Here is a 24,493-nt window from a genome sequence, read left to right as displayed (position 1 = left end):
GGGGTTAGAGGCATTCATCATCATGTCTTGTTTCTCTTAGATTTAATACTAGGACCAGTAAAGGAGGTTGATTCACAAAGAAAAATAGCTGTTGTGTTGGTTCCTTTCATTCTGATTAGTGGCCTCCTCCTGTGTACAATGAGGCCCATCTCAGGTTCAACTCTGTATTGGTTCAAAATACGTTTTTCGTTTCCATTTAAATTAGGGACAAGGCCCACTGTGAATAAACATGAAGGGTCCCTCTAAGATCATAACTTATTTCTTCCCATGTCAAAGCAAGTCAACATTATACAACGAATGAACACCTTCATTTAAATTAACAGGAGCTCTGATGTATTTTCAGCTAAAATAATGTTTTTCCTTGGCATTCGTTGGAGATGATTTCTTCACCAAAGGAAAACACCTTGCTTTGCACAGGGCTTTGATTGGCAGTGTAAGTTTATTCCATCCCTCTAACCCAAGTCTTTCTGACGAGTGAAGGACTCTACTCTTAAAGACAGTAGTTCTCAGCTGGACTGTCCATTTGGACACTGGACATGACCATTTGCTTACAGATAATTCAAGAAATGCTTAGCACATATGCATAATAGGAGGAGTATACGACTCATCGAGCAAGGGTTCAAGATTAGAGCTGGGTGTCAGACTCGCAAACTGGCCCAGGAACAACTTAAAGGCTTGGCATTCTCCTAACTCAACTTCATATGGGGAAAGGGAGTTTTAAGTATAAACAGGTTTGTTCATGTGTTAGGAAACTTACCTCTCTCAAAGCTTCCAAACTCTACCTATTCACCATTTTTCACAGGGCAAAGGTTGCCTACTGCTCACTTTGTGTGGGTAGGAAAATGTAATCACAGAATCAAATAGGCAGAAGAGAGAAAGGGGCAAAAGAGCAAGAAAAGAGAGAGGAAGAAGAAAGGGTCTTTGATTGCATTGGCCTGGGTTAGATGCCTGTAAGAACTGTACAATTCCAGGAAGAGCCTTAATGTGGACAGTTAGAGATGGGACTGGGTAGTAATGCTGAGCAGGTAAATATGTCTCCCAATGTGGTACTACTAATAAAGTGAGGACTGTTTGTTTGTTTGTTTGTTTGTGACAGCCTTTTTATTTTCTTGCTTTCCAACATGGCTTTCTAGAAAAGGACAGAAATGATGGTGCGGCTGTCTTCATAACAGGACAGTTGAACTATGCCTTCTGTTTATTTAGGCAAGATCCAGACCTGTTTGTTAGCTTTTGGGTCTAGTAATACTCCATAAATCTTTCCTTAATTAATTATTGATCTGGGCTTATCTTTCCGCCTGAAGCAAGCTGTTTTCTTGTTAGCTGTGGCATTTGTTGCTTGTTTTAAAGATCACAAATTATATTTATATAGTCATTTCCTTTCCTTTTACAATTTATCCATGGCCATATGTGTTAATAAGGCAGGAAACAAAGTAAGGGGGAAATGAAAAGACACCAGTTCTACTGACACTGCACAATGATGTTGCAAATAGTTCTTTTAGTAACAACTCATCAAAGAAGATTGATTGGTCTAGGGAGATGGCTTGGTGGGTAAGGTTGTTTGCTCTGAAGCCTGAGTCTTAGTTTGACTATCCCCAATGCCACAACACACACACACACACACACACACACACACACACACACACACACACACACACAATCTGGGCGTGGCTACATATACCTGTAATTCCAACCTTGTGGTGGTAGAGACCACAGATCCCTAGAGCCTTTTGGCCAGCCAGACTGGCTGAAACTGTAAACATTGAGTTTAGTGAGATACACTGTCTCTGACAATTGTCAAAACTTGACAGGGGCAGGAAGGATGACTGCTTTCCTGCACTTACTTCTATGTGGGCATATAAGCACACATCCACATACTCAGGCACATGCAGCATGAGGATACTCACGCACATGGGTGCACACATACACACACACACACACACACACACACACACACACACACAAAATAAAATCAATAAATGGGCTGGGGAAATGACTTTTAAGTAAGACTCTTGAGCAAGCATCAAAACCTGTGTTCAGATACCCAGAGCCTATGTAAGAAGTCAGCTATAGATTGTGCCTGCTGGCCAGTCAATTTAGCCACGCAGTAAACTCCTGCTGTAGTAGGAGACCTGGCCAAGGGAACAAGATAGTGATAGAGGAAGACACCTCATACGTGGGCAAAGACAGATGAACATACATGTATATGCCCCCCACACATACAAGATTGAAAATGCGACAGGGCAACTGAAACTTGCATAAATGGTACTCTTCAAACAACTAACAAATCCTAAGAAAATTCTTATTCAGCATCATTTGCATATTTATTGTCTTTAAAAATCATTTTGCTGTTACCTATCAAATGACTTTTTAATTTTGTAATTATATTTATGTACAGAAAACTTAAGTGTACATTTAACCTAGTTTAGTGGCGAGTTCTTTAGCCTTTGCCTTTTCCAGCTTGGCAATGCGAGCCACAGACCTAGGACCCAGAACGTTGCCTCCCCATGGCGGCGGATCTCGTCACATCTGTCATTATAATTGGTCCTAATAGCTTCCACCAGCTTAGCCAGAGCATCCTTGTCTTCCGAGTTAACCTGTGTGAAGGCAACAATGGTGCATGTCTTCCTGTGGACCAGGCGCCCCAGCCTGGTCTTTCCCTTGATGGTGCAGTAGGGCACCCCCATCTTTCGACAAAGGGCAGGCAGGAAAACCACCAGCTCAATGGGGTCTACATCATGGGCAATCACCACTGGCTGAGCCTTCTTGTTCTCCACCAAAGTGGTGACTGTATTGACCCCTGCTCAGAGGACAGGTAGTCTCTTAATTGGGACGTCCACTTTGCCAGCAGTTTTCTTCTCAGCGCGGGCCAGCAGTCTTTGCTTCTTCTCCTGCTTTGTCTCTGGCCTGTACTTGTGGTTGAGCTTAAGCAGCTGAGTCGCTGTTTGCCTTCCAGGGCCTGGGTGAACTGGTTGATGGCAGGAGGTACTGTGAGCCGCTTACAGAGGATGGCTCTTGTTGCTGCAGCCTGATGTAGCAGGGCCATTTGACGAAGTGTGTGAGATCTCTTTTGGGCTGGATGTCCTGTCCAATGCCAAAGTTCTTAGGCCTTTTCTCAAACAAAAGATTGACCACCTTTTTGGCCTCCTGTTTCTTGACCACAGTGGGGGCCGGGGCCACCTTCTTCCCCTTGGCCTTCTTTCCTTTGGGCATCTTGCTCGCTGGAGGAGAGAGCTCAAATGACTTTTTAAAAACTTTATCTGTGCTTATTCGGATGCGTGACCCATGTAACATCTGACAAAAACATCCTGCACATGATTGGCATTACAGCCTTCCTGGTTTTAATGAAAATCTGGATACAGTCATGAGGCTGTGACATACTGCTACTGTCACGAACTATGTCGGTTTCCAGAAACAAAGTTGCCATGAGGGCATACTTAAAGTGTGGATCATGTCAGGAGGCTCCTTCATAAAAATCCAACGGTGCAGCTGCAAACGAGACAGTAGAGCAGAAATCCAGCTGTGCCTGCTTCTGCAGTCCTTTCCAGGCTTGGAATTAATGTGTAGAAGAAGAAAAAATGCTGTAATCTTCAAGATACTGATCACCGTCCTATCCCCAGTCTAGACTGGTGTCTTCCATTAAGACTTCTGTTTACCCAGCACATTGCTTCAGTTCACTCTCATAAAAAACTTCTGGTTCTTGAAGCTTTGTGAAAGGCAACAATGGAAGCCACTTGCCTATCGTGTCAGATGTGTTACGGGTGAAGTAGGAGATGTCAGGAGACACACCAACTAGAGAACAATCTGATCTGGGAGATCGTAGAGAGGAAAGCAGGGATTTGGGTTCCAGACAGGCCTTGGCCAGTTCTCAGCTCTATTGCATGTGTGGTCAGAGAATTTTCTTTGCATGACATGATACCCTGTTTCATATCTTATCTGTGAACTTTGTTTTACTTTGTGATAGTTTTTCATGCATGTGTATTCATTGTACAAACCAGTAGCTTCCATTATGGCATTCCAAGCACATATATCATCACTCTGACCACATTCACGAGCCTATTACCACGTATAAGTTTTATCGACAAACGTTCTCCTTGCACTTGGGTGACCCTATTCTGGAGGTAGCTAGTCACTCTCCAGATGTAGTCAGGTTACTGAGTTGTAGTTACAAGGTTTTTTTTTTCTTCTGTATTTTTGGGGTTTTACATATTGAAAAATTTAAAACTGTTACATCCCCTTGTTGAAATTTCATTTTTATTATTATCACATGATCTTCTTTGAAGTGGGCCATAGTCTGTGCTCTAAAATATGCTTTTTTTCCCTCCATGTTATCAAACATAGCCATTGCAGTTTCCCTTTGACTACTGGTAACATGGTGTATCTTTCCGCATCCTTTTCATGTTTACTCAGCTGCATCAGTGTTTAATGCATATTTCTCATACTTTCATACAATTGGATCTTCATCATTCACTCTGAAAGCTCTGCCTTGTAATTAATGTCATTATATTAAATATGGCAAGAGAGCTATGTTTAAGTTGAAATATCTTGCTATTGTTTTTGTCCCTCTTTTTGACTGGGGTCACTTCTTGGATAATTGTTGTGACTGCAGCTCTCCTCCTTTGTTAACTTACTCCCTGCAATTGTGTTCATTGTTGCCATCGTAGCAGTCGCTACTCAGTTACACTGGAGCTAGTGTACATGTTTGAGTATCCAGTCTAGCATAACCAAGTACTATGAGGTCCTGTGTAGAGTTAGAGCCTTGCAAAGTAGTTCCTGTCCTTCCAGCTTGAGTAATGTCATCCCCCATTGCTATGTGTGTATACAGGCATTTACAGTTATATACAGGTAGATGTTCTTGTAATTTGTGGTGTTGAGACTTTTGAGTCTAAAACTTCATGTTTTCAATAAAACTTGGAAAATTATTAGCAATTGCTTCAAATACTTTTTCCACCTTCTCTCTGACCTCCTCTTTTATTATTTGATCATATATATATATATATATATATATACATAATTTTCAGCTATCTAAAATGTCTTACAGACCACTGGTATTTCTGTCATTTCCCCCTTTATTTGTGGTGGCACGTATTTTAGATTTATTTCAAGTATAGGAGATTGTTAAACCACTTGGTAGCCATCTTAATATTGCCATGGCTATATTTTACAAATGATCGTTTTACAAGTGATTTTCATTATTCTTTTGCATATTTCTCTGTGTTCACTAAAATGTTCTCTGAAGTATCCAATTCACCATTAATTCCACACATCTTTATAGCTGGTATAGTTTTTGTCATTAAAAGTTCAATTAGTGGGCTGGAGAGATGGCTCAGTGGTTAAGAACACTGACTGCTCTTCCAGAGGTCATGAGTTCAATTCCCAGCAACCACATGGTGGCTCACAACCATCTGTAATGAGATCTGGTGCCCTCTTCTGGCCTGCAGTCACATATGCAGGCAGAAAGCTGTACATAAAATAAATAAATAAATCTTTAAAAAAAAAAAGTTCAATTAGTTTCTTTTTAAATTAATTTTATGTTATTTTTAACATATTAACCATCTAAAAATCATTTGCAGAAATGTCTTAATCCTCTTTTCTGATAATTTTAACACTCATGCCTTTTTCAGATTAGTTTTTGATTGGCTAACTTTTTCTCCTCATTGGTTCTGGTTTTATACTTCTGAACATGCCTGGTAATCTCTGATTTAATGCCAGTCACTGTGAATTCGGGAATTTTTTTTGGATGAGGGGCAATAAATACTCCATGTTCACATACATATTGAACTGTATTCTAGACATTTGGAAAATGTCTGATCTTTTCAAGTCTTACTTTTAAGAGCTTTTTTTTTTAATTGTTGTTTGTTTTTTGGACCAGAGCAGCATTTAGTCTGTGGGTAGTTATGTTTCACCGCTGAGGCAAGGGCTTTGTGACTATGCTATTTGGTGCCTATAAAGTGTGAGGAGTTGTTGTTGATGATGATGTCATTGTCACTGTGTTGTACAGCTACTGAGAACTAGCATTGCTTCTAACTGTGGCAATGCCACTCCTTTAAACTGGTTCTTTTCATTGGCTTCTGGTAGGTTGGGGATTTAGCTCAGTGGTAGAGTGCTTGCCTAGCAAGCGCAAGGCCCTGGGTTCAGTCCCCAGCTCCAAAAAAAAAAAAAAAAAAAAAAGCACTCATTGGCTTCTGGTAGTTCTCAGACACACACAAACACACACCCCTCAATTAGTACTCTGCTGAATATTGAAGAGTAATAATTCTAGAAATTTCTTTCTATGCATCTCTCTTCTCTCTGGTATTTTATCGTACAAATGCTAACCATGTTGATCTCTTCAGAGTCTTTGTCCTGTCTCTGACTGAGGAGTCAGCCTGCTCCTAAGTCCTTCTTCCTCACTTAGTGGTGGAGAAGCGCTATGCCAACAGTGCACTGTGGCCACGGGACACCTAATCCATCCACTGCCTCCTCCAGATCACTTTTGTCCACTGCTTTGTTTCTGCTCCCAGGAAAGCCATTCTCTCTCACGGTTTGTCTGACTGCATTTTCAGAGTTGAATAGTTAAGCATGATTTCTTCCATTCCTCCTTCTAAGAAAATGAAGTTTCTTCTCAAGTCTTTTAGGATGAGCACTGTACTTTCTCGCATGCCCTTGTAGAGAGGCTGTGGCTCTAGGTTGACAAGTATAATCTTCACTTAGCTAATCAAATGCACTACAGACAGTCTTGAGACAGAAATGCACATTGAAAGATTGATTTCTTTTGCATCTCTCCCCAGCCCCACCATATACAGTAGCTGTAGAGATGTACTAGGTTTTTCTAGTTGTGCTATAAGGATTTCCATTAACTAGCAAACAGTTTTATGAATTTCAAGGGATTGGGCTCAGAGTATCTTCTTTCTGCCTTTACTTAACTAAAGACTACATTGAATTCTTCAAAACCAAGAGTGTTAGACAATCTCCAGATCTCTCTGAACCTTTGTCTCTTTGTCTATTGAGCTGTATGGTTCTCAGAGCCAGTAACCCAAGTAGTAGGTCACCATCCTAACCGATTACATCAGCAGCAGCAGCTCACCCTGTAGCATTGGCTTTAAGAACTAGATCAGATGGTTCTCTGATGTCTTGATTATTCCCTCTGATCAGAAGCACAAAACATAACTATGTATAGAAAATAGATGCGAAGGTACCTTGGTAAACTATCAACTCTCAGCAAATGCAACCAAAGGAAAAAAAAAAGGGAAGCTTTCAAAAAAGACAGAATACTTTTATGTAGTCATTTTCCACCTTAAGAAATAACATGTTTATACTAAGGATTCATGGAAGAAAACTAAATGACAGCATAAGGGGATTACTGGAAAGGAGAATTTCAGTGGGGATGGTGACAGAGCAAATTCTATGTCTAGAAATGTAAAATTGTCAAGAAATAAAAATAAATGAATAATAAGTAAGCAAAAGAGGAAAACACACCAAGAGCGCAAATCACCTGTAACTCTAGTACTCAGGAAACACTGGTAGGATAAGCGCAGATGCATCAAGCCCTGTTTGGTGTATGTGTATCAGGATCTCAGACACCCAGGGCTACATAGTGAGATCCCATCTTAGAAAAAGAAAAGAAGAGAAAGTCAATAAAATCAAGGCTGAGGGGAACACAAACATGCATAATCATGGAAGAGCTCTTGATATAAAGGCTGTTAGCTAAACATTAACTTTAGTATATTTTCACTCATTCTTGCTTCAACTGAATTCTTAATTATTACTTAGAAAGATTGCGTTACGGGGTTGGGGATTTAGCTCAGTGGTAGAGCGCTTGCCTAGCAAGCACAAGGCCCTGGGTTCGGTCCTCAGCTCCAAAAAAAAAAAAGAAAGAAAGAAAGATTGCCTTACATGAATTCACAGTAGCTGCAGTTGCCTGCAGTCAGCCATGGATGGAAGAGCGCATGGGACCTTCCCACCCCTGAGGTACTATTAGATATCGGTGGATTCTGAAGGGAGGTGAGTTCAGTGGTGTAGCCACTGGTGAGCCCAACATTCTGCAATGGGTAATTGTAGACCCATGCTTCTGTGGGCAGTCCTGGTTAGACTCCAGGGTCACAAACCAAAGCCAAAGGGTGTAAATGTGGAAAAGGAACTCATTGGGAAGGGGTAAAGGTTGGCAAGGGTGGGAAAGAGTAAAGGCAGGGTGGAGTCTGAAAATAATCAGAATACATCTTTATACAGTTGAAAATTGTCAAATAAGTAATTTAAGACAAAATATATTATCTTGTGAGCAGCGTTATCACTCTTGTTTTGTCAGATATATAGAATATATCTGTTATACAGAATAGACAGTGTATGTGCATGCAAGAAAATTACATCAAACTAGTTTACATTATCTACACAGGCACCTTAAACTGAAGTGTGCCCAAATAGTCTTTAGAATTGGTTCATGCTGATGTAGAGATGTATATTAGTTACTTTTCTGTTGCTGTGATGAAGTAGCCTAGCAGCTAAGGGAAGAAAGGGTTTATTTTGGCTTAGGGTTGCAAGGAGATAGAGTCCAGCCTAGTGGAGAGGCCTGGAAAGAGGCAGGAGGAACAAGAAGCTGTATGATCACATTTCCATCCACACACAGGAAGCAGAAAGAGGGACAAAACAGGGAATGGGGTAAGGCATACTCAATGCCCATTCTTAATGACATGCTTCCCCCAGCAAGGCTCCAGAACCTTCCCCAAATAGTGCACAGCATCTGGAGATAAATTATTCCACTACTTGAGCCTATGGGAGACATTTCTCATTCAAACCACAACAAGCTGTGTCTACGAAAGACTTCTGTATGAGCTTCACTTGCTTCAAGTACTTTCCCTATTCCTCTGTCCTTAATTTCCTAACTGCCTACAAAACCATGTGGGGATGGGTGGGCTTGCCTAGATGAGTTGTAAAGTCTGAAGTTTGAAATTGAGACATCTAGCAAGTTTGTTATATACATCAGCTTTAGGGTGTGTGTGTGTGTGTGTGTGTGTGTGTGTACATACATGCGCGTGCATGCATATGTGTGTGTATAAATACACAATGACCTCATGAATATGTTTTAGTATTATTTTAAATGTAGAAAACTTGAGACTCACAGGTTCACAAACCCAATAAAGAATAAAGATACAATTCAGTCCAAATCTAACTATATTAGAGCTTATACGATTTCCACTTTGCTCTGTGCTTCTAAATGCTGTATCTAGTTAACTATGATTCTCCAGGGCCACCCTATTTAATTATCTTATATCGAGGAGCAAGCCTCCATCCATTGTCCACTCAAATGCACCTAATGTGCATCATGACAGGGTACTATCTTCCTAGTACAAATAAAGGGTTCCTGTTCTTTAACAAAAGATGAGGTTGGAATTAATAATAAAATTTCTATTCACTGAAAATTACCTACCATTCTCAATAAAATTTTATCTTCGGCATGTCACATTTATTAGATTTTTTCCCTTGGTATTCAGAAGCTGGTATTTTCAAGGAATAGAGACTTTAATTATGTGTGTGTATCTGAGGGGTTTGAGACAGTGAATGTTCTATAAAGAGGAAGGAAGGCTTGTCATTCACTAGGCTAGTTTCAGAATCAAATACACTTTGATATGAGAATGAAAGGACTTCTGTACTGTCTCTGAGTCATATTCATACCAGCTAAATCATTAGACCTCTTAGAGGCTGATGAGCTCAGTGTTAGGGATATTGTAGCCACATCTCTTGTTTAGCTGATGACACAGATGCCTAAGACCTGAATCTAAAATTGATTTAAATCCTTTTTAAATGGGTTTTTAAAAATACCGATTATAAGACATAGTCATTACTTTGGAATTACCTTTTGCAATCACTGATATAAGAAAAACAACAATTACTTATAATTATGAATTGATTCTAATATTGTACCTTTTTTCCCTTAAAAGCAGAGGTGAAAATGACTTATTGATTAGAATAAACTAGCATGTTCTTCAATTGGAAAATAGGAGTAAAGGAGCATTCAAATCCTAGGCATCTGTTTAAGAAATATATGACCCACAAAACCTTTAATCAGAAAGAGAGTTTTGAAGAACTGGCAAACCTTTGTGATGCCATGGAATACCATGGAGAGAGTGGGAATCTTTTGATATTGAAAGCATCAATTATTAGTCCTTGGTGTTACGTAAGTATTTGGATAGTTAACATGCAGGAGGCAAGTGAGTTTACAGTCTATATCTAAAATTAAGGCATTGGTTCAGAGTAAGAAAGAATGTTCTAGAACAACAGTTCTCAACCTGTTGGTCATGACTCATTTTGGGGTCAACCATATTAGCATATGCAGTATATCAGATATTTATTTTACAATTTATAATAGTAGCAAAACTACAGTTATGAAGTAGCAACAAAATAATTCTATGGTTTTTTTTTGGGGGGGGGGGTCACCACAACACGAGAAACTGTATCAAAGGGTCACAGCATTAAGAAGGTTGAAAGCCACTGGGATAGAGAAAAGATTTGGGCAATTGCAAGTAGAGAAGAAGGATTTCTGGTTTTAGAATTCTAATGATCTTATATATTATTGTTGGGCCTCTTACATGTTAATTTGATTTAAAAATACTTACTGGCAAAATTATTTGATTTAAACAAGATAATCTGATAAATAGCATGAGGGTGGTGTGAATGGACAACACATAACTATGTAAGGACATGTTACTTGACCTAAGCAAAGGTTCTCCATCATTCCTGATTGTTACTTGCCTCTAGAAGCTTCTAAGAAGAAAATGGGTAAGAAAATTGATTTAAACTCTCTTTTTGTGAAAGCATCTTTTTAGGAGAATTCTAAAAATATAAAAGGGCCTTGATGGCAGTGTCAGGAATGAGACCCTTTCACAACGAGGAGCACATTTGCAGTTCACGTGGCCTTAGCGTTATTTTGTTCAATCTATCGTATGTGTTTCAATGAAATGTGAATTTTTATCCCTGTCACGTGGGTTCATAAACTTCAGATCTCAGATTTGCTTCTCATATTTCCCAATAGACCTTTGAAAATTGATGTGTGTTTTATAGGGGCTGCAGATGAAAATGCTAGTCAGTGGTATCCAGGTCCACATTCGTAACAATTACGGGTGATTGCAAAGGTAGGAACAAGTAAGGATTAAGCAGCTACCATGTCCCAAAGTGCCCTAACCAAAAGCTGTGACCTTAACTAATTCAGGTCACTCAAGAGAAAGTGGGGGTGAGGTGGGGGGATTTGAAAGACTGTTCCTAGGAAGACAGCCTGTTTAAACTGGTGCCCCTGCTCCCCTGAAGCATGAAGTTTTCACTCAATTTGTTTGACTCCCTTCGCAGCATTCCAAGGTACCAGAGATCCTTTCAACCCAGCATTTGGTTAAGCCAACCTCCAGTGTGGACAGTGCTTCCTCTTGGCTTGTGTGACACACCTACTCTTCCCACCCCAGTCCCCTCTGTCCCTGCTGACTGAAAAAGAAGAGAAAATTCTGGAGTTTCACCCTCTCTGTTCTCTTTGTTGGCTTCATATGCTGAGAAATTATTACATAAGAGCCACAGATTGACATCTCAGATGTGGCCATCAGCTAAAGCCTCAGGTTACATGACCAGGATAGAGGAAATCACTTCACCATTCTAAGCCTTAGTTTCCTAAAAGAATAGAAATGATATGGGGTGGTGGACCTGACACAGCATGAACCCAGTGAGGTGGTCATTATTGTTTGGATGATTACTCTAATTCCCAGCCCACCTTTGTGGGCTCATCTTCTTGCCATATTCCACCTGTCCTGAAGTTTCTGAGCTAAAGATGTCAGAAGACATTGCATTATGATTGACAGTGGCCTTCAAGTACAGCCTTAAGGGAGATAACTTGTTGCAATTTTTTTTCATTTTAACAAATCAAATTTAGGGCAAGATAGCAACACCAAAAAAGAGCAGAAATCTTTCAATAACAACTTGTTATTAAAATCTAAGGAAAAGCAAATTTGTAAATGACTTGTGGAGAGCACAATTATTCAAAGGCAGAAAGACCTGCATTTTGGATCCCTGAAGGAGTCTGTGATCAGACTCGAAATGGGGATGCTATCAAAACCATTATTCCTCTGTGATCATGGCAAGTAATTCCACTGTAGTTTAATTTTCTCTTTAATAATCAGACTTTTGTTTAAGCTCTTAAATCTTCTAATAAAGTGCAGTCTCCCGCTTTCTGTTTACTGTACTTTGGGCAATTTCTTCAGATCTTATCCTATTCCTAAAGTGAGTATGTTAAATTATGTAAGAAAAGGCTAAAGTAGCAGTGACTTAAACATGAAGTTTCTTTCTCTTGTCATACGTTGTGGCGAGCTGCCCATAGCTAGTGGGCCAGTGCAACAGATCCATCAGGAAGCTCTAGACCTCCCTAAGCGCATTGATCTGCCTTTCCTAGGGCAGGTTCTGTGTCCTCTGCATTGAACAACAATGCTGGAATGTCAGTCATCCGGGTTTCACTAAGAGCCAAGACGCTGGAGGTAGAATGGGGCCTCTTCCCTTTACCATTTACCACAACCAATTGCATTTTAGGTGTCAAAGTTCAGTCCTCAGAATATACCTTGATTTTTAAAAATAGAGAAGAGAAATCTATAAAAGACACATGGGATGGTAACCATAGCAATGCTAAACCCTTGAGGTTCCTTTAAAATAGAACGATAGAAGGCAAATCGTGGCTTCACCACTGGACTAATAATGTAAGTCTGTCTCTATCCCCAACATGCAGACAGATTTTAATTTCTAGCCACCTCTTTGAGTTCTCTAGTAACGCCAAATCAGAGGGTGTTTAACGAACCCCATATGTAAAGAAATATCAATTCTGCCCTGACACACACGGGAGCAGTGAAGTTGGGCAAGTAATGCCCATTTAGCGTACAGTGTTTTTGGCTGCTGCATATGCCGGCCTCCATTGGCTTTGACCGTCACACTCATCTTGCCTAAATCCACCAAGCCCTAGAGGTCACAGACAATGCATCGATCCCTAATCCCACAGCATTCTCCTACAGCTTTGCCTTCTATGTGCCTGGCCTCTGCTGCTCTTGGTTTACTTCATTTCTCTGACCAAGTTGGATGCATTCCTCAAGACTTTCCCCGAAGGCCACCTCTCTGCCCCTTCAGAGTTGGAGTTAGTGTTCCCCTGCCACTTGATTCCCCAGCCTGTGGCTCATTCCAGTCTTACACACACTTCCCAGTGTGTCCTTGTCCTGTGCGTTGTATGGTATCCTCCACACTAGACTAACCTGTACTAATGGCCACAGCTGTCCAGGTTGTATCACTCCCATCAGCACTGGTCTTTTGCACATAGAAGGTAGTTAATTTGTGTATGCTGAACAATGGAATATTGATTTAAAAATAGAAGTCTTAGGATTAATCAACCACTGCATAAGGCTAAGGATGTGATGGTTCTCTTCTGGAGAGAAGACACTTCTCAGAGGTGGAGTTACATTGAGAAAGGCACAAGAGAAAAGCAAACCAGGATTCGGGTTCAGTTCTGCAACTTACCTAGTATGTGCCTATGCTCAAATGACATAATGTGGCTATCTTTTCCCATTTTGTAAAATGAAGAGAATAATACCAAATCCACAGTGCTTTTACTATTCAGTGCTGACCTCTGTGAAATGCCTACTCTAGTGGTAACCAATGCTATGTTTCAGGCTGCGTTCCTTCCTCAGTTGCTCTACTTCCTGATCCCATACTAACAGTGAATACAACAGGACACAGCTACCCGAAAAAGGGGGAAAAAAAAGCCTTAACATATTTTCACTTATAAAAAATATTAAAAGGAAGAAAAACATGATTGAAACCATTTAAACCCACCAGACTTATTAAGTGTATCAAGTATTGAAAGATAGACTCAAAGATGCATGTAATCGCTCCCGGTGGGAGATTTTGTCCAAGCAAAAGACCACAGTGAGACATGATTTAAAGTGGTCATACTGTGTATCTCTGTGGATTATTAAGTAAATTACTTCTCAGATACATATTTGTCTGGCGATCTTGTAGATATCCTTACCCACTCAGAGTTGGTAACTCCATCTTCTCTAACTGATTAAATGAAATTGAAAAGGGCCCCTTGTGAATATCCCTGCTTGCCGGAATTGATCTCAGCCTGTAGGCAAGAACTCCTCCTTGCTGAACTGGCCATCTTGATTAACTTAACAACAGGGTTTTCCCCTTCAGATGTTCACAAGTCTGCAAAAGAAAATTCTCCCTGCCCTCAAATTACCAGTCAGTAAGTGCATGTTTAAAAATTTTACTTATTTATTTTTCAGACGGATTCTCAGTGTGTAGCCTTGGCTGACCTGAAACTCATTTATGGACACTAGGCTAGAAGTTGAGATCCACTTGCTTCTGCCTCCCAAATGCTGCTATTAAAGACATGTACCACCATACCCAGCCCTATAAATGGCCGTTCTTCAAAATGCAGCTTCCTTTTTGGAAAATTTAGTGAAAATCTGGACTTTACCATACCTATTAATTCTATAGCTTATTATTGGTATATGTAAAACTCAATGGCTAGACACCTGCATTTCTCCATGTTTTTAATCTTTGCTTCAAGACAGGAAGCATGTGGCTACGTGGATCTGAGAATGCAGACTGGAGACACTGAATATTTCTTTGCAACATTTACAAAATAATCTTTGAACAAAATTAAAAGTAATTTGGAATGTCTAAGGACAAGACTTAGTTTTCTCTACAGATCCTAAAAGCTCCTACCGTGATATCTAACAAACTCTAAATATACTTGATCTGCTTGCAGTAGTGTCTCACCAACTAGGTTTATAAAATGAGTGTAAGTGAACTGCTACCTTCTGCCTTTAACTTCAGCACACTATTTAAGATAAGGCCACAGTCTTTACTAACTTCTGGGGCCCGGGTCAGAATACAAAGTACATGGAGAATGTGTAATGGACAGAGGCCAGTTCCGTGGCTGTTTGCAGACAGTTGTTCTGATCACTGTGTGATAGCAGACTGCAAAGCAGAGAATAGAAATCCTAGCTTCACTTTGGGAACTGATGATTACAGTTGTGAACCTTTCTAGTCCAAAGGCCCCCAGTCAGGGGTCAGTCTGGCAGTCTGAATGCTTCTAACCTCTGCCTATTCATCTAGACATCTCTAGCACTACTCCAGCTTGTGTGCCACTGGATATAGACTTTGCTAGGAACAGTTAGCAGAGTCCAGTTCCTCTTATGTTTTCCTGTCCAATTTTCTCACTTCTGTCAGAGCTGATGGCCCAACTTCATGGTAGTTTTCCACTTGAGACTTAATCAATCTGAGTCGTGACTAACATGGGAAAACTCTAAGTAGAATTCTCTCATTCATTCACCTCTTCAGTAGAACTATTCATCTGTCAAGTTTCTGTCAGTCCTTGTACATGCACACAAGATGATGTGCTGTGGCTTCCTCCCCAAACCTATCTCTTAGTCCCTAAGAATGTGACAGATTTCTAATAAGACGTCTCTTCTTCCAAGAAACTACCTCCTTTTCCTCAGCACAATAGCCTCTCAACAGAAAGGACCCTTCTCAGAGCGCACAACACACTTACTGAATTGATTTCTGTTGAGTGGCTGTGCACTCTCCTACTGAGAGGACTACACACTTCCATCCTTCGGATTCCTGTAATTCGAACTCGACACACCCAGCATTTCTCTAGCTGCCTCATGAAGCCCTTTGTTGAATTCTTCAAAACTATTTCAAGTAGATTTCTCTTGGGTTTTATTTTAAAAACCAATAGACATCTTTTGGGATTTCAAATGGGCTTGAAGATGGAATGGCATCAATAAGAGAAAGGTTCATCACTTTAAGTATCTGGAAGCGGAGTCTCTGGCATGAAAGTTTTTAGCTTTGATTTAATAACAGCCAGAATTAATTGTAGGGGGCCTTATGGTTTCTGAGCACTAGAAGTGAAAACAGGCCAGAAGTTATCTTTCCCTCTGTTCAGTCAGCATTTCAGATGTTGTTTCTAGAAATGTTTTTTGAAGAAAAGGCAGTGATTTATTCTGGCACTAAAACTTTGAGACTTGCACATAAATTATGTAGAGAGTGCCAAAGCAAGTATCTGAACCTCCACTAGTCCTGGCCATGTGAACTTGAGTCACACCAACCCACATTGCCTCACCTAGAGTGGGGTTCATTTCTCTCTGGCATATATATATATATATATATATATATATATATATATATATATACTCATACAATCTTTATCCATCTGATTTTTATGAAGCGTCATACTGATAATTATTTTTCTGCAACTGCCAACCCCGTAAAATTCATAATGGCATTGGTTTTTGTGGTTTTTTATTCACCTCCATATTGCCCTCCAACACCTGGCATTATACTCGACACTTCGTGGGTGTTAGCTGGATAACTTTGAAAGCATGATCATGTGGCTTCCAGCATCTAAAAATTACACTAGCTGCCTTCACAGCCACAACACTGGGTGGTCTGATTCCTTTCTCCCATGGAAAGAAAACATCATCCTTCGTTCTGCCCTGAGTTCCCCTGGCTTTTACTGCTACTAGAACCATGAGCCCCAGATCTGGCATTTCATAGGAACCAGAGGGCTGTTACATGAATCAATATTTAAACAATAAAAACTAGGAACGAATCATTGTTCTGTTCTCCAACAGCTGAGTTTTAGCACAGTTGCATGGACCTGTCCATACTATTCTTGCAGCTGTACCATGTGTCTGTACACCAAGTCCCTGGTGTGAGTACTACCCAAGTTCCTCAGCACCAGCATTGTCTAGTACAAAGAATTAACTTGTAATTGAGAGAACAGGAAACAATTTTAAAGGCCTTTGCCACAGCTCCAGAGCAGGTGAGCAGCAGAACTGGGAAGAACTTCCAGTCTCTACTGACATTTTCCATTACTCTGTTCCAGAATGCATAGTGGTCAATGTATTACTGGGTGGATGACTGACTCTGGGGACATGATTTCACCCTATCAGTACTCAAGTTAAAATACTCTGCTATTGGGAACATACTAATGATATTTACATAAATTATAAATGTATAGACACTAATTTTCTGAATTTTATTAGTCTTTGTTTCTCTTTAAATTTCTGAGTTATTTGGAAAGCTGGAGACATTTCTTATAAAAATTGCATCCAGTTGACTAGAGTAGGTACATAAAGCTCTTACTGAGTAAAACTCAGACCACCTGTTTGGGCCTCTCAACTCTTCAGCACTTTTGAAGTCACTGGGAAAAGAGTCTAGAGTGTAGCAGCTTCCAAAAATTAAGTATAAGAAATATAAGTACATGAAGAAGATATAATGAAGTGACTAAGTTACAAGCCACCTACAGCACAAGGGCAGCATGCGTGTGTGTGTGTGTGTGTGTGTGTGTGTGTGTGTGTGTGTGTGTGTGCGCGCGCGCGCACACACACAAGCGCGCATTAAGCATTATAACCTAAGAGAGGATCTCTCCCATGATCACTGAATGGAGGTTATCCTCGATAGTTGTATTCATCTTATGTGTTACCAAAAACAGCAAAATTCTCTCAGTTAAATTCTAAGATGATTTTGATGGTTAAACGACCTCACTTCAGGTGTTAAAGCATAAGAGAGTAGGAAAATGAATGTAAAAATACTGGCATCTTTTACTCCCACTTAAAGAGAAGGGAACCACAGGAGACCAAGGAAATGAAGTAATTTTCCCAAGGTCATACTGGTTGGGCTCTGACTTCAATTAAATTCACCCCTTCCTTTTGCGGAAGACTACAGGATGAGTGGAACTGCTCCTCAAACCCCTAAGAGAAGATTCGGAAAGGAAAAAACAGCAGCAGGCAGGGGAACTGAAGGGGAGCCCAGAACAGCAATAGTAAAGTAACGTGCAGAATGGCACTTTCACCAAGAGTGGGGAAGAAACTGTGTTCCCTGGACAGCCAGACGCAGGAAGGTTTCTACAGAAAGTTATGAGTGTCTGAATTGACTGAAAATTGCTGAACAATTTAAACACACATATAATATATATATATATATAAAGCCTATTTATAAAGCATCAGTGCTTCTACTTCTTCACAATGTTAAAAAATATTGACTAATAGAAAAAAGAAGTCTACAATAGCTGTTCACGTTGTGGCAAGGTATCTGAGTAAACGAAAGGAGGTGTTTGATGGCCAAGCCCATATGAGTGGGGAAGACTGCAAGTGTCCAAGAGAAAAGGGCCAAGGTCACTCTCACTGCAGACTCTCCTGATGGAGTTCCATGCCTGAGGCTGGCCACCTTGTACAGTAGGACTAGAAGATGTGGGATCACTTTTCTGCCGAGAAAGGATAGTAGTCCCTTCCCTCAAAGCTTCTTAGTGAGCATCCAAGAGGAGTTCCTGCTTTTCACTTATGCTCTTCTGACATAGTCTGCTGGGTTCAGTTGGAACTGTATCCAGGTCCTGACTGCTCTGCTTCATTAGAGCACTGTCTCCTCAGACGCCCACATGACCCATTCCTGCGCCTCTTTCAAGCCTTGACTTTGACATCAAGGAAGTCACAGCTTGACCTTAATCTAAAATGGAAGTGTCACTGCCACCATGCCGTCATCCACCCCATAGTGCTGACACAAGCTTTCTGTTCTATTTTCATCCTTTTCACAGCAATTGCAAACTTATAATTTTCTCACCTTTTGCCTACTTTTGTGGTGTGTGTGTGTGTGTGTGTGTGTGTGTGTGTGTGTGTGTACTGTTTTGCCTATCTCCCCAATCATTAAAATGTAAATTTGTTAGGCCATGATTTTTAATGGTTTTTTTTTCCTTATGTATCTCAGGCACCCAGGCCGTCATTGTTTCATAAGTGCCCAACATTTGCTGAGTGACCAAGTAGCCAAATGAATGCACCTCATTACCTACCCTCCCTGCCTTACATAAGTTTCCAAGGGCTGGAATCAAGCTGATTCTTCATTTCTGAATTCTCAGAAAAGGCAGCCATGCCCGAGGTACTTGGGAGATACATCCCAAATAATGTTACACTTAATATTCAACTTCAAATCTTGTTTTCATACATGGAACCTTGCTTATGTTCTGAACTCAGGGTGCTCGCCTGAGTGAGGATGGGAGCAGTGTGTCCTCTCGGTCTGCCCTGTTCATTACATGACAAAGGAAGCCTGAAAATCACATGGGAGGTGTGGAGGGAAAGGTTGCCTAACTCGAGGGCTTCTTCTGTCAAAATGAAGCCTGTGTCTCCCATCTGGTTTTCTGGAGGGGAAAAAAATGACAAACAGAATAACAAGCCCAATACCAGGGAAGGTTGAAAGGTTGGCCAGCAACCTAACACTGTGAAGTATAAACATTCTGTTACGTATTCCAAAAACCACTACAATTTGGAACTAAGGATTCAGAACATTCATATCAAATGTTCTTGGATTTCTTTCTTCCATATTTCATGAATTCTTGGGGAAAATGAACTTTATACACCACATCATCTTACTAGTCAGTAAACAGCCATCAATAACATAATCAAATGCCTTGTTGATACTCCAGTTAGCAAGGAATAGTCTAAATCGATTATTAAATATTGAGCACAGACTCACAACTGAAAGCTTTTACGTAATTTTATAGGGCCCTTTGAGCATAGGTGTTTGTCCTTTGCTGTGTATTTCCATAAGCTTGAGTATATATGGTTCAGTGATTTGCTAAACATTACACAACTGCTTAAAATAAGAAAGGTAATATTTGAATCCAAGGCTCTGATGTCTCTGTTTCCTTATAAATTGCCCAGATATTGACTTAAATGCTTAAATGTTAATTGCTCAATCAGTTCTGGTGATGCATGTTATAGGAATATTTCTTCTATTTCTCCATTCCAAACTTTTAAATTGGTGAGAGTGGTACTCTGACAGGGAATTTGAAAACTTGGCCTCCCTTTTTAGTGCAGACCAGAAAGAAAGGGCTACATCTGGGGCTGTGTCAGCCCCTTGAAGTCTCTCCATGAGTGAAAGAACCTCGGTCTAATACATGAGACCAGAATATAAGAACACTTCACACTATCCATGTTCCCCTTCCCCACACTTTAGTTTATGAAGCTCCAGCTGATGGTATTTAAGAGTTAAACAATAGAAATTTTAGAATGACTGTGCTCTATAGCCGCTCCCAACCCTGAAAACTGAAATACCATCCACCGTGGTCCAACGAACTCTACCCTTGGGTAGGTTCAAGTCTGTTTATGCCTCCCTGTGATGGAGTTGGGAGACTTGTCATTCAGGCCTGTAGTGAAAATTAATCTGACAGGTTCCAGGACACCTTGAGAGAGAAGGCAGGCGGGAGAGGGCCCAATTCCTGAAGATGTTGATAATAAGGTGTCTGAAATGATCGACGAGCAGGACCCCATGCATGAGAAATATGTTCACACTGTATCCCTAAGGAAATCAGTAGCACTGGAGACCCTAAGAGGGGAGAGAAAAATAGATGGTTGTCACTCCTGAAAACAATGATGGTGTCTAAATTATAATCAAAATGTGACAACTACAGGGAGGCTTAGCCTGTAAGGACTTCAGGGCCCAATTAGTTCTATCTTCAGTCCTGACAATAGCTGCCTGATTCCTGGCTACAGCAGAAATTGGTGTTTTCCCAATCTGCTCAGAACCTTGTATATGAGCTCGTACATGCCTTGTGAGGTTCGAATGATTTAATGGCCTAGGCTGACTTGTCATAAAATTTCCCTTCTATAACAATGGAATAATGCCTTCATTTTTGAGTCACAGACAATTAAACACCTAGGCCTGTCATGTGTAAAGCTCACTACAGTACAGTACTTGGTCATAACTTAATAAGCACTGTCATCTTAGGCAACCAACTCTTTGTAAGGATTGATAGGGATGAATTTGTTTCCAAGCATGAAGACTGGTTTGCTTGTAGGTACCACCTCCTCTTCACTAAATGCATGTACATATTAAAGTAGATGAGGAAATAAATGGCTACCTAGGATAAATCTCCTGGACAGGAAAACTTACCCACAAGACTATACATCATGAACCTCAACATATTTGAAGTAATATAAGGACCATATATCTCCCTTTACCATGAGACAATGTGTTTCTACTTGAAAGGCAGTAATGGTGCATAATTCCTCATGACTTCTACAGAAAGACAGGCCAGTCCATGCTGGTTACCATTCTGACCCCCCCTTGCCTGTTGTTTCTAGCTGCTTAGAGAACAATGTTGTTTTAGAGAAAGCTAAGGAATTCTTGGAACTTCCCTATGAAAATTGATGTTTAAAACACTGTTTCTACTGATCAACTGCTCTGTCATGAACCTTTGAAACTGGATGAATGTGAAACCTCCTGACCCTGAGTTTATATAATCAAGAATATGCAAAGGCTAAAAATTGCAATGAGAGGGCAGAAGAAAAAAATCTGAGGTTTAAGAATATTATCATTTTGATCTCAAAGATCCCAAAGGGATCTTTCAAAAAGGGCCTGATTCTCTATATAGGAGTGCTTGGAGGTATGACTTTTGGATCATGAGATGGATAAATTCATCAATGGAATAATAACGGAAATGCATTTCTAGTAAAAAGCTGGGCATTTCAGGGGCTGGCAGTCACTAGAGTTATGCCCGAAAATTGTCTCAGAGCATTTCTTTCGATGGTCTCTGTGGTGTTCCTGGACACCATGAAATGGCAACTTTTCTCCACTATGTGATCTTAGTGTTGATGTTCTGTCTTAATACAATCCCACAGTGATGGAGCCAAATTACTATAGACTAAAATCTTAGAAACTCTTAGTGAAAAGTAACCTTCCCCTTTAGGTTGTTTTTCTTGAGTATGTTTTTTGATGATGGAAAGCTGGCTAACTCAAAAGAGGAAGTGGCATGAGGCTAATTGATCCCTGCAACACAAGCACAGCCCTAGGAGTTGAGCATTAACATTAATTGCATGGAAAACTACCTTGTTTCTTCAAATTGTCTCGTGGAACAAAAGATTAAAACAGGACAAATACATTGAGTTATTGAGTCATTTCCTCCTCCTCTTCCTCCTCCTTTTCCTCCTCCTCCTCTTCTTTTCTCCCTCTCCTCTTCTTCCTTTTCTATCTCTTCCTTCTCTTTCTCCTCCTCCTCCTCTTCTTCCTTTTCTTCATCTCCTTCTTCCCCATCTTCTTGATGATATGTAAGCTATAACACGAAGTAGTTAAGTTAGAAAGGTTTCAAAGTGGGACTGTGTTAAATCCTGTCCCCCTGCCCTCAATTCCACTTCCAGGATGCCCTATATGTTTTAAACATTCTTCGTTATGTGCATGAGTAAGAAAATGAGTGTTTAAGATGGAAACAAAACAGATGGCAGTTTCTGATTTTTAAAATGAGAGCAACTAAAGGTCATGTCTTTCTGCTTCAGTCTAGCTTTCTTCCCCACACACATTTTGAGAAAATTTACTATGTATGTTTTTTTATACCACATTATAAAGATGCCATCTCAAATCATCCTTTATGTAATTTAGAAATAGCCATTCACTCCTCTTAACAGGGTAGAGGTGAAGTAAAGGAACTGTTGTCCTAAGGTATTCCTAAAGATTCTCACTGAATTTCTGCAAATACATGATATGCAGTTGTGATTGACTCCATTATGTAAATAATTTGAAACTCAAATTACCCCCAATAATTTCCTCATGTCAGCCTTCAGAAAAAAAAGGTGGACTGGCCTGAATGTGTCTCTTTATTTATAAGGTGTTGGCACTCTCCACAGCGACTTACCTTAATGTTTAAAATGGAACACATCCATGGGAGATGAGCAGAGTAGGCAGCCTTTATATAATTGTTGGTTTAGTTCTTTCTCTTGTTGCACAGAAAGGTGAGAGAGAGACAGACCCCTAATCAAGCAGAGGCCTGAATTTCACAGGACTGAGGAAATTGAGTTGCAGCACCCTGTTTTTTTGAGCCTTAAAGTTGTCATGGAAACAAATGCTTCTCCAGCCCAAACAAGTTCACAGCACAGAAGGCAGTACTGACTCACTCCTTCATTTATAAATGCTTTCCCTGGGTCTCTGCTCAGGCTGGAGCGACTGACTTGAAGTCACTCCCAGTGTAGGCTTTTAATGTAAGCTGCCCCAAAGCAGTCAAGGGCAGAATGCTTTGCAGCTTTAGAGGACAAAAAGGTCTGTTGCCTTTATGCCTTGGCTTCCTAATTAAGCAAAACAGATGTTGATTTCATAAGGTTTCCTAAGAATTAAACTATAAAAATAATCATCTGTAAGTTTGTGTTAATGAAATTACATAAAGCAAAACTACTCTGCCTATAATGAAGCCATACTAGGTATTCAGAAGGTTATTGGCATTGCTTAATAATTGCTTTTATTTCCAAGTAATCAGTAATGGGCGATAGGACCATCAGACAGGTAAACTATCCTTACTCCCTGCCCTTCAGTCTTCATCTACAAATGATGCTGCTTTTAATCTCCTGTATTATTTCTACATAGCTACTGTAACAAATTCTCTTCTTCCAAGTCCATGCCCTTACTTCGGTCCTCATATCAATCTCTATCAGCGCCAAGTTGCTGCCTCTTTCACTTTTAAAGACTCAGGTGTTCAGACTGATAGCACCCAGGTAGCTCAAGTGCCCTGAGTGTACCTTTCTGGATTGTAGGCACATCTGTATGTCCTTTATGTCACAGAAGGCTCCAGAGCGGTAGTTCTCAACCTTCTTAATGCTGCCACCCTTAAATACAGCTCCTCATGTTATAGTGACCCCCCCGACCATAAAATTATTTTTGCTGCTACTTCATAACTGAAATTTTGTCGTACATTGAAAACATCAGACATACACGGTATCTGATCTATGATCCCTGTGAAGGGGTCATGATCCACAGGTTGAGAACCACTGTTCTAGAGACGAATACATGGACATTTTGAGGAGAGGGAACCATTTTTCTCCCTCCCATAATCTACCTTCTGCTTTGCATTAATTCACTTTCCATAACTGTATGATCCTATCCCACTAACACATTTTTCCATTTCCTAGTTGGCAGTAACATGGGCTCATACCCCACATGCCCCAAACCTACAGACAGGGAAGACTGTGAAGTTTCACGGCTCATCTTACTATCTTCATTTTTTCTGGTATTTGCTAAGGTGACGTAGCCTTTTATTTTTCACCATGTATCACAGCATTCTTATAGCCTCTTCCCAGGGTCCAATTTCAAAGCTGTTCCTAGGTATTTGTTATAGAATACACTGCATCTGGCACCAAAATAGATACTAGTTTTGTGTCATCACCACGACAATTTATTCTACATCTAATAATTTTAAACAACAGAAATGTCTTATAGTTCCATAGGTCACAGAGAATCAAAGAAAGCTGTCAGTGGATTGTACCCACTATGGAGGTTGTTGGAGAGTATCTGCTTTCCACTTGTCTTGTTTGTTGACAGAATCCAATTCCTTAACAGAGTCACCTATTTAAATTATATCTTTATGGTCTACTCCTATACTTTCCTCTCCCACCAGTAAAGGCTCATGCAGTTAAATTGCGAATGCTCGGGTTATCTAGAGAAATCTCCCCAAGTTAAGACCTTC

General features: G+C 40.3%; 1 protein-coding gene and 1 pseudogene across 1 annotated transcript in view; one reads left to right on the top strand and one right to left on the bottom strand.

Moving 5' to 3' along the window:
- Positions 1–24,493, top strand: part of Dlg2 (discs large MAGUK scaffold protein 2) — a 1,821,467-nt gene that overhangs the window by 1,724,510 nt on the left and 72,464 nt on the right.
- Positions 2,413–3,210, bottom strand: LOC116893589 (annotated as a pseudogene).

Source organism: Rattus rattus, chromosome 2 (genome assembly GCF_011064425.1).
Source record: "Rattus rattus isolate New Zealand chromosome 2, Rrattus_CSIRO_v1, whole genome shotgun sequence".
In the NCBI taxonomy this organism is placed as follows: Eukaryota; Metazoa; Chordata; class Mammalia; order Rodentia; family Muridae; genus Rattus; species Rattus rattus.
Note: the sequence above shows the minus strand (reverse complement) of the source record. Positions and strands in the feature narration are given on the sequence as shown.